Source organism: Sinocyclocheilus anshuiensis, unplaced genomic scaffold (assembly GCF_001515605.1).
Source record: "Sinocyclocheilus anshuiensis isolate Anshui unplaced genomic scaffold, SAMN03320099.WGS_v1.1 scaffold181, whole genome shotgun sequence".
Classification (NCBI taxonomy): domain Eukaryota; kingdom Metazoa; phylum Chordata; class Actinopteri; order Cypriniformes; family Cyprinidae; genus Sinocyclocheilus; species Sinocyclocheilus anshuiensis.
In genome coordinates this window covers 1857107-1865673 of record NW_015540898.1, presented here as the reverse complement: position 1 = coordinate 1865673, position 8567 = coordinate 1857107, and positions in this window count along the sequence as shown.

The window sequence follows — 8567 nt, the reverse complement described above, 5'->3', positions numbered from 1 at the left end:
ATTTTGCATCGCTATTTAGAAGCCCGTCGCAATTTCGGCATCAGAATCCGTTGGCCCGTGGCATGCATGACGAGGGACTATTTATACAAATCCCTCTCCCGGTAAAAATGCTTTTCAAAGGCGAGATATGATTTTGTAACCCCTCTGATATCAAAGGCGCAGCGCACCAGAGGGAGGACGGCTGTTGATTTAAAGAGCATATGTGAAGGATGACGATGGCACCATCGGTCTTTGAAAGCTGTTGTCAGTTTTTTGGTTACTGGTGTGTCAGGTGTCATTACCGATCGGGTCGCACTCAGGAAGCCATTAATTGATGCTGATGGGCGACTTTTAACTGGGTTTAAAGGTACCAGTGTTCCCGATGTAAACAGGAAGGATCTACACTCAAAACTTAGATGCTGTTTGAACGGATCTGGTATTTTCATGCACTTTCAATCCTCGTTTTTAAGCTAAACAAGTTGTGAGATTTCTGAACGTCAGATCTTTAATTCATGTTTGCACTAGTTCTCCAGTCTCGTGTGACTTGGGGAAATTCGGAGATACTCGGCGCAAATGAACGAACCGATCCGTTCACGTGTAAGCGTGTCAGTTACATCTCGGTTTGGCCCAAAGCATTAATGTGCACTTTGTGTATCTTGATGAAATCTTACATGAGATAATCAAGTGACTTCATTCTTTGCTGTGGATGTTGTCTGTTCATCCGCTCTTTGGCTTTGATGGCAGAAATGTTCATGTTGGCCAATGCATGTCACCAGATCACAATTCTAAAAATAATGAAATATGAACTATTTAAATATAAACTACATGTTTAATGAATTATTCATTCAAATGATTTATTAGATTAAATCAGGGACAAAGCAAGTGCATGTCTTTATTAGTGGGTCATTGTATCATTCGCTCAACTGATTTTTCATGTTCATGTTGCTCAGTGCATATCATTAGATCCTAACAATGGTTTCCAGCCTCATCAAAGCAAACTAAGAAACAAAATAATGAACTGAATCCTCCTGTACAGTCAATTGTTTTTCAGGTGCATTTTTCTTTTCCTTCATGAGGCAAAAAATATTAACTTAATGACAAATTATTCAAACAGATCAATTAAATAAAATAACAACACCAACATCTAAGTCCATAACAGTTATTGAAACTGTTGATCTAATCACTGTAGACAAGACTGATATCATGATAATTTGCCTCAAAATCTATGTGAAGAATTGAGGGATGTGAATCACTGCATGAATATGCTACATAAATGTGCAACATTTATTAAAAACTTTTATTCAAAATAGTATGCTGTTGTTAGTGTCATGCTCTACCAAAAACTAGCATTTTGTCATTAAACACAAGGAGCTCATGGATCTGGATAATTTCTGAGAGAGACCAAAGCCCTGTTCTAGTGTTTGTTCATATTTAGTGGACACATGTCACTGGTCAATGACACTCGATGCTTTTGATCTTTAGTTTCTCAAAAATGCATTCAAATGCAATTCATACAGGCAATAACACACTTCCATGATGAACATATTTTACATTTCTAAATTTATAATAAGAATTTGTGTGGCGCTTAAACTAAAAAAGTGATGTTTGAGATAAAATAATAATAATAATAAAGCTCTTTTAAAATAAAAAGTGTTTACACATTTGTTTTAGGACAATAATCATAGAATTTGTTGGAGAAGTTAACTATGAATTCTCTGGAGCCATTATTATGTGTCATTAGCCTTCATAAGGATTTCATGAGGTGATGCTGAAGCTTGAAGACAGGGAGCTGATGGTAATTAAACACACAGTTTAATGATATAGACGATCTCCTCGCTGTGATCCCCATGGGCTTCCAACGCATTACATATGTTACGCTTACAGTATCCCAGAGTGCTCCTCCACCATCTCTGCTCAGAGCTCAATGCTTGATTGCTCACAATTATATTAACGCTATTTCATCTACTGAAAGACCGGCTTAGAACAGCCAATTTAACGGATTGATATTCACTTTCTTGTCCTGTGAGGATTGAGAACAAGACAAAAGTACAAACTTAAGTCAACCTACATGATTCCACAAAGTATTGGTGTCTTCTGAAACCATTTGGTTTTGTACAGAAGTCATTCTATATAGACGACTGGATGCCATCAGGTAAAAGATAAAGCAGTGAATACATAAAACCATAAACTACATCAAAATGGTTATGTTTCTCTGCTGCCACACAAAGCCGTGCCGAGCCGTTCTGTCATCCAGTGTACCGGCATTGGGTGTGAGATATAGATGTTGTCTTTGTCCAACCTCTTTTTGACCATGAAAATAGCAGTTGCAGTCAATGACCCCTTGCTACTACTATCTTTTGAAAGTCTGCTAATAATATGTAGTTATGTGCATATATAATGCATGCATAATATATGTGCATATGTAATTCATAAATGTAAACAAACAGAGGTTTGTGTAACTGTGCTCTTTTACTGGTCTCTATCTTTCTCTTAATAGTTTTTAAACCGCAAAACACACTGAAAATGCAAATAAATAAAAATAAAAATATATAAAAAAAATTTTTTTTTCAAAAAAATTAAACTTTCCACAGTACTTTATGGACTTAAACTTACCTTTTACATCTGTTGAGACTCTGGGCCTACTTTCTTTTTAAAATATTTGTATACCTATTTTAGCTGTTTCTTATTGTTTCTTTCTTCAAGTATGTATATATATATAATCCATATGTATATCACTAAATACTGTTATATTATTCTGGTATTTAACTTTGTAGTGAAATATATATGCAGATAAATACAGTTAACCAGTGAGAAAGACTCACTTTTCCATTAAGGGGCGGTATTTGCCCCTTAAACTGATTTCCATTGGGCATTTTTACCTTTATACAAGTATATTTTTTCTAACCTTATTACAGCACTGTATGTGTCAAATTTTATATCATATCCTTAAATGTAATCAAATAAATTTAATTAATAAGACTCTATAGGAAGTTCAATCAAATGAACTGAAGTGGAATTATGAAATATTTTACTGGAATATCCATTCAACTGATTTGTTTAAAACAGTTGATTAAATCAGGAACAAAGCAAGTGAACATCTTTATAAATGGGTCTTTGAATCATTCACTCAACTGATTTGTTCAAAGAGGAAATTAATTCTTTATCTTGAATTTCATGGGCATCAAGTCCCCATTAATTTCTGATCCTGCAGTGGACAGAGGACGATTAATGCAACAATGCAACAATCTTGCATTCAGTGTGAACAGGCTTTAACGTGTTTTATGTAAATCAACACATCAGCAGACTATTTATCAAATCAGCAAATAAATCAGCAGTTAAACTGATTCAAATGATCTGGTCAGAGCGAGTTTCCAGTCAATAGGCGCGTTTCCATTACAGATTTGCGCAAAACTTTGGCGATATTTTATAAATGTCGATAAAAAAGTATTGCGAAATGACGGCATTTCCATTAACCAAAGTTATGCGACTAAAATGTAACCTTTTGCCTCTCGCGATAAGTCATGGCAACGGATTTTAGTGGGATTTTAACGGATTTTGGCTATATTTATTCAAAGGAGGCTTATGCGTATATCTTTACAGAAGCAGCAAAGAGAGCCGCGTCAGAAACATGCGTGGTGCGGCTGGAATAAACCATAGCCTGTATAAAAACATAAACACAAGCATTGAGTGGCCGCAATCAGCTTCAGTGACCGTATCAGAGCCACACTGCACCGCAGACGTGTGCAGTGTAAATTGTCTAAGCATCAATGGTAGCGAAAGCCCCTTATACTGGAGAGCGGCCACTTATGAAATGTTTCTTGGAGGTTATAGTACATTGAAGAATGATCATATGACTTTTTACATACGCCATGTGACCTGTAAATGCGATGACCTGCAAATGAGAAAAAGCTGTTTCCATTGCAGTTTTGCGAATTATTCCTTTTTCGCATTGCCTGAAAAACCACCTCATGCGAGCGTAAAAAAATGTTTGCGATATATGGGAGTTTTTGCGAAATTGGCGCATTTCCATTAAGCGTATTTTCAATTCGCAATTTCAATTTACGCAATTTGAAGGGTAATGGAAACGCGCCTAATGACTCACTGATTCAAATGATCCGGTCAGAGCGAGTCTCTAGTCAATCGGTGTAACTCCCCTCAAGCATACGCTGACACAAGTGGTTTCCGTACTACTGGTTTATTTGTTGGCTTGTCCCCCAAATCCACCGTGAAAACTAAACAATGAATACAAAACCACATTAACTTAATATAAACCAAAACATACATTAGCAAACATACAAACTTTAAGAACTTCAAACATAAAATACAAACATAAAGCAAATATAAAGTGAAATACCTCGTTGGCTGCATGCTATATGAAAGAAATTGTCTTGAATACTCCTTAATCTCACGTTCAAACCCCTTGCAAGAAGAGACATCCATTGAGCACATGCTCAACATTCGTGTTTGCCGCTGGCTTGCTTACAGGAACTGAGAACCTTGCAGGCAGTCAGCCATTAAATATAACCATCGATATTTCAAAATAAAAGTCCCAAACCAAATAACAAAATTAATTCACAAATAATAAATGTAACTTATTTTCTTCATAAAAATAATCTTAGAAAAAAGTAAACAACTTATAAACATAATATATATAATATAATAAACACTTACACTCCCACCAAATCACACAACCGTAATGTGAGATTTCTCAAATTGCAATATAGTTACTAATTTACACTTTTCACTTCAACCTTTCAATGAAAACATTCCTTTTACTAACCACCCAAACTTCATACCTCGTAACCTGCTTCAAGCAGAACAACAACCTTATGTATGGGTCTTTCAAGAAACACAGTTTTAGTTATGGGTTTCACTTTCTTGTCAAACGTAGTGTCACTAACCATCAATTTTAGTTTTCTCACCCTACCATCTGACCCTGGGTAGACTTCTATGACTCTGGCCAACTTCCATTCATTACGTGGTGCCAGATCGTCTTGTAGAACGCATTTATAATACACCTCTCATTTTGAAATCTAGAAAATTCAATAAAACCTTTAAATATATATATAAATTGCAATCTTGAACTAAATGCGAGCAAACAAATTAAACGCTTCTCACACACGTTGCAAATGCACAACCTTCACTTACAATGAACATTTTTGGGAACCTTTACGAACACTTCTTAGGCAACTCTTAAATACTTAAACTCTTAATAACTTAGTCCATTGCTCATTGTACTTGTGTTGTGTGCATTTTCTTAAGCCTGTGTATGTGTGTGGTGTTTGCTCATCTGATAGTCCTCTGACAATGCACTCCATGCGTTGCAAACACGTGCCAATCCCGCTAGTTCGGCAGCTGTGTCGCGTGGCGTCACCCACTCATGTCGTTGAACAGTGCGAGTTTTCACTGTAACTCCCCTCAAGCATACGCTGACACAAATGGTTTCCGTACTACTGGTTTATTTGTTGGCTTGTCCCCCAAATCCACCGTGAAAACTAAACAATGAATACAAAACCACATTAACTTAATATAAACCAAAACATACATTAGCAAACATACAAACTTTAAGAACTTCAAACATAAAATACAAACATAAAGCAAATATAAAGTGAAATACCTCGTTGGCTGCATGCTATATGAAAGAAATTGTCTTGAATACTCCTTAATCTCACGTTCAAACCCCTTGCAAGAAGAGACATCCATTGAGCACATGCTCAACATTCGTGTTTGCCGCTGGCTTGCTTACAGGAACTGAGAACCTTGCAGGCAGTCAGCCATTAAATACAACATCGATATTTCAAAATAAAAGTCCCAAACCAAATAACAAAATTAATTCACAAATAATAAATGTAACTTATTTTCTTCATAAAAATAATCTTAGAAAAAAGTAAACAACTTATAAACATAATACTATATTAATAAACACTTACAATCGGTGCGTTCCAAACGGGATATATAGCCCTCCGAAGGGCACTTCGGAGTGAAAACAATCATGGCCGCCAAATTGAAGGGTCGTTCCAAACCGAAGTGCTCAAAACTGGCCACTTCAAAGGGCCCTTCGGAATGAAGGATTTCGAAGGGTACAACTGATAAACACTTTGGGCTCCCATGATCCTTTGCACAGATTCCTTGCATGATTACGGTGCCTCCGTGTGGGCACGTGATGATGACGCAGAAGGGCACTTCAAGAAACAGTTGTTTCGTCCCCTACACCCTTCAACCCTTCGAAGCTCTCACTCCGGAGGGTAAACCCTTTGAAGGGATTGGGGTATAGGAATGAGCCCTTCCGAATGGAACGCAGGGAATGACTCACTGATTCAAATGATCCGGTCAGAGCAAGTCTCCAGTTAACAACTCGACCATTGTTTGGTCCCCTAAACCCTTCAACCCTTCGAAGCTCTCACTCCGGAGGGTAAACCCTTTGAAGGGATTGGGGTATAGGAATGAGCCCTTCCGAATGGAACGCAGGGAATGACTCACTGATTCAAATGATCCGGTCAGAGCAAGTCTCCAGTTAACAACTCGCCGATTCAAATGATCCAGTCAGAGCGAGTCTCCAGTTAACAATTCACTGATTCAAATTATCCAGTCAGAGCGAGTCTCCAGTTAACAATTCACTGATTCAAATGATCTGGTCAGAGCGAGTCTCAAGTTAACAACTTACTGATTCAAATGATCCAGTCAGAGCGAGTCTCCAGTCAATGACTCACTGATTCAAATGATCTGGTCAGAGCAAGTCTCCAGTTAACAACTCACTGATTCAAATGATCCGGTCAGAGCGAGTCTCCAGTCAATGACTCACTGATTCAAATGATCCAGTCAGAGCGAGTCTCCAGTTAACAACTCACTGATTCAAATGATCCGGTCAGAGCGAGTCTCCAGTCAATGACTCACTGATTCAAATGATCCAGTCAGAGCGAGTCTCCAGTTAACAACTCACTGATTCAAATGATCTGGTCAGAGTGAGTCTCCAGTCAACAATTCAGTGAATTCACAACTCAAAATGAGCCAAGAACGGGACACTCTGAGCTCAACAGGGTAGGTTTCAGGTAAAAATTACAATATAACATTAAAATAGTACAGATTAATGTCCATGCATTTTCCCACGCTGCCAAAGCAGCTTAAAATTACTTTTTTTTTAACTAGTATGTTTGCATAGCATTCTTCTTAAAATTGTATACATTTTGATCTGTGTGATGTCTGTTTTTACAGTATATTGTTAGTCAACAGATATTTTGTTTTCTCTCATTTTAAAATGCTGTTGGTGTTTTTTCACTTGTTTGCACACATGAAGAGTCAGTAACCCAAACCGACTGACAAACGGCCACCTAAAGGAATCAGTAGTTTCTGCCCTCCCTCCATTCACATTGACTTTCAGAGGCACAGAAGGTCAGTCGGAGGAGAGGGAACAGCTCGTGGACAAATCCTTCCACTCCAACCATCTCCAGCTCTGTTCAGGCCATCCTCCCCCCGAATCACAGCGCTGCTCAGTCGTCTGAAGTTCTCCTAATCAAAGTGCACCGCTGTGGCTAATCAAAGTCTCTAAATAACTCTTGCTCCCAACACAGGCCACCAGAGGATTAAAAATCCACTAGCCAGAACTAGGTTCTTCGATCCGAGCCCTGCTGCCTAACGAGAACTCCCTAAACCCCTAGATCACAGCGAAAAGCCCTGGCCGGCGGATGAGCAGCCATCTTTAAATCCTTAGGAGATCTTATCAGGCCAGATGAAAATAGATATTGGTCTCGGAGAGATAGCAGAAGCTTCTGCCAACCATCAAGCGTCTCATTTACATGGTATTAGCTCCTGACAGATTCCTAAGAAAGCAGGCTAACCTGGAGGCGGGTGAATTAGCGCCGGCGTTTATTTACTCAGATCTGAGGCGGGATTAGGCCTTGTTTACTCCTCGACTGATAATGCGTCTTTGTTTTCTAAGTCCTCCAAGACACAATTACACCTCAGCGTTCCCTCAATGTTATTCAGATGTTTCGTTTGTCGACAGGTCGTCTGATGGCTGAAAGTCAGACTCCATCAAACATTAGGCCATGCTTTGATTTCTCTCGAAACACATCCGCTTTGCTTGGGAAAAATACCCACACTTCTCTTTGTCGCAGTAGGAAAATCAGGCTGCCATGAAATCAAGCTTTTCAAGGCTACTTAAATAACAATCTCAGGATTTAGGAACTGCTAATTATAAACCTTATTCCTTGTCCCGCTAATTAGCTGAACTCACTACGAAAGTGCAAAATTGATTTGAATCACAGGATAATTCCCACAAAATGCCATAGAACTGCAAAAAAAAAAAAGATTTTCTTAGAATTTTTGTTTTGTTTTTTAGTATACATATCAACGCATTCTTAAATCAAGATGCCTTTAGTTGAGAAGCAAAATTATGTCTTGTTTTCTGAAAAATAAAAAGATCAAAATTTTGTTGTAAAACAAGAAAAAATATCTGCCAATGGGGTAAAAAAAAAAAATCTTAATTCAAAGGCAAAACAAGATTATTTGTCTTGCCCCATTGGCAGAAATGTTTCTAGTTTTAAGCAAAAACTAACAAAATTTAGATTTTTATTATTTATATATATATA